Below are 2,984 nucleotides of genomic sequence, written 5' to 3'. Positions count from 1 at the left end.
CTTTGCGACCCTGGCCGCAGCCCGTGACCGGCGAGCTACGTCCGCGCAAAGTCAGGTTGTTACAATGGTATAAAGATATGGGATTTAACTTTGCGCTCGTTCATGATATCAAATCTTTTATAGGAATGATTTCATTAAAGTTAATATTAGAGGAAAGGCCCCTCTTATGAGATACCGAGTTCATTTTGGGTAAATGTTAGAAGTCTATAGGCAGAATTTAAAGAGATATTATGTCATTTTGAAGGGAATTTAATAAGCTTTAAGATAACGTTATATAAAATTTAATTCAAATTCAACTTTTTTTAAATTAAGGAAATGTAAAAAGTGAGGTAATCGCAAAGTAAAAAAATTTTGCTTCTAACATGAGATGCCTTGAGAAATCGATAGTAAACCGCAAAGTATATCAGTATTGCAAATAAAAAACTTTATATAATATTTCTAAAATACAAACAAACACAGCCAGTGTGCGCAAAAAGTGAGCATGCGATAGATTGTATCTAGAACTCGTTTTCAGGTAGTTAGAATCAATCATCGCAGAAATAGGCACTCGACGTTCATTTCGGTTGTCTTTTTTATTATTGTACAATAATATTTATACTTTAGCAACGATTTTCACTATAACATAGGAGCATGGGTTATTTCATATTAGAAATACCCTAGGTATCTCATATTACGATTTCCACACCTTATGCTTTTAGGATCATCAAATCTATCTTCTGTAATTAAACAATTCAACATATCCCGTATTTTTCTATTAGTACGACCTTACTTTATCACTACAAGAAGAATTTATTGCCAAATATTTATTTATTAAATAATAAACAAGGTTTAAAGGCTCATCTCAATGAAACTTGAAGTCATCCAAATTCTAAAATCTTGTTTTACAATGTAATGACTACAGGCATGATCTAATAATGAATTTTCTACTAAATAGTTTTCAATCCAAGAGCAATAAATTCATGGTGGAACCAATAGATAGCGTTTATTAGTTTAGCAGAAACGCCGCTATCTCATATTAGGCACCTATCTCATAATAGGGGGCTTTCCTCTATTTATATAATTTCGTATGCGAATTAAATGGAATTTAATTTGGCGCCAGTTTAAAAAATTAAAACTACTATTAATTGGGTTAGATACTTAGTATTATATAGAAAGGGCCGGTTTCATCAACTCGATTAAGCCGATTCGATGATTAACTGTCAATCATAAGTGATCAATTCTACTAAATAGCAAACACAATTAGTTCCACGGCCAATTAAGTAATTGGCGCTGGTGAAACTGGCCCAAATGATTCCTCACGAAAAGCACGCATGCTTAGAGTTGTTTTTACCTTTTTTTAAAAAGGTAAGTTTATATAAATGACGTATAATATCCTCAGTAAGTCGGTTGCTTATACAATTTACGCCTATATAATTTACCGATAATAGATTCATGTTTACCTATCAATTCTTCTCGGATCCATTCCTTATAACGTAAAATTTAACTGATCATACGAATTACGATGTCATCTATGCTCGGTTTCAAGTGTAAACTTGGTAAGATCGTAACAAAGCTTTGAAATACTTTTTTTTTGTCAAATGAAAATAACAATAACTAGCGACCGTATACTAAGTTAATTATACGCTATCTCACATATTCCTAAATGAGTGCTCTACAAAAATTAAATTATTCACCGTTTACTGTTTTTACTTTTTATTTAAAACAATTACCTGTACAACTCATTTAAATTGCTGTTCAACATAATGTCACCAAAAATACGATTGCAATTCTTTTTTTTAGGCAAACAAGAAAATGCTTCAATAATCAATCTTAGGCCGGTATTCATAGTCGATTCTTATTTCAAGACCGTCTTAAGTAATGTCTTAAGACGCTAATGCATCCCTCTGATAGGTTCGTGACTTCTTAAGACCGTACTTGAATATAAGATCTGACTATGAATATCGGCCTTAAAGTATGATTCAAATTAATACAGTTGCTGTACCAAACTGGTCCAGCTTTCAAAAATTAAGTTTTTAGTAGTTTAGTCAGTTGAGGTAAAGTCGATGAGTACGTTTGACGCTATAATCATTCTGATCCGACGCGTATGAATGTATTCCACAACAATTACATAATTACAATATTTTTCAATAATGCAGCTGTTTCGCTCAGAATTGCAATCTTTGTGTAACTCTCAACTTTCTCATCTGGACATACTTCGAGACAAATATCAGACCTTAGTGGCATTAATAAATTCTATAAATAAGGTTTCTTTCTCACAATTATCTATCGAGATCATATCTTCGTCAAGATTCACAAACGGAGGCATAATCGATCGTACCTGTACAAAATTGCCTGTAGTTAACAAAAAATAGAGGTCAATTCCTGTAATAGGAGTCGCCGCTGGTTATCAATTAGCGCAATTTTTCTTAATACTAAAAATATAAACCGTAACTTTGAACGTTTCCACTCATGGTTTGAGTCTTCATCAGCAATCTTTCCCCCTAGAGCAACGAATGGAGTATTGCATGACAAAATGATATTGCCACCGTTTTTCTCTCAAAAATTGTAAAACATCCACTCATTCAGTGATCACAGAACATAGGTTGCAAAACGATCGTGACTTTGATTGGCAAAACGTAGAGATTTTGGGTGTAGAAAATTATTATTAGGTGTACAACTTTGCTTCCACCATTTTCCTATAGATGGGTTTAGCGGTAAGTGATGGTCGAAATAAATAGATCATAGACGTCATACAATAAACTTGGGTATCTGTCAACATAATCCCATAGAAACATTAGTCGATTTGTGTCTGCATCATAAAGTTATTCTCGATTGAAAATGTCAGTTTACGAGCCAAATTCTCGTCATTTGCGGGAGGTTTTAATTTTTTGCTTCAATATGAAGAAATCTGCGGCTGAGGCTCACCGAATACTCTCAAATCCTTACGGTGAGGCCGCTATTAGAGAAAGAACGTGTCGTGAGTGGTTTCAATGCTTCAAGAACGG

Source organism: Trachymyrmex cornetzi, unplaced genomic scaffold (genome assembly GCF_001594075.2).
Source record: "Trachymyrmex cornetzi isolate Tcor2-1 unplaced genomic scaffold, Tcor1.1 scaffold1488, whole genome shotgun sequence".
Classification (NCBI taxonomy): domain Eukaryota; kingdom Metazoa; phylum Arthropoda; class Insecta; order Hymenoptera; family Formicidae; genus Trachymyrmex; species Trachymyrmex cornetzi.
The sequence above is the reverse complement of the archived record's forward strand: the minus strand, read 5'-3'. Positions refer to the sequence as shown.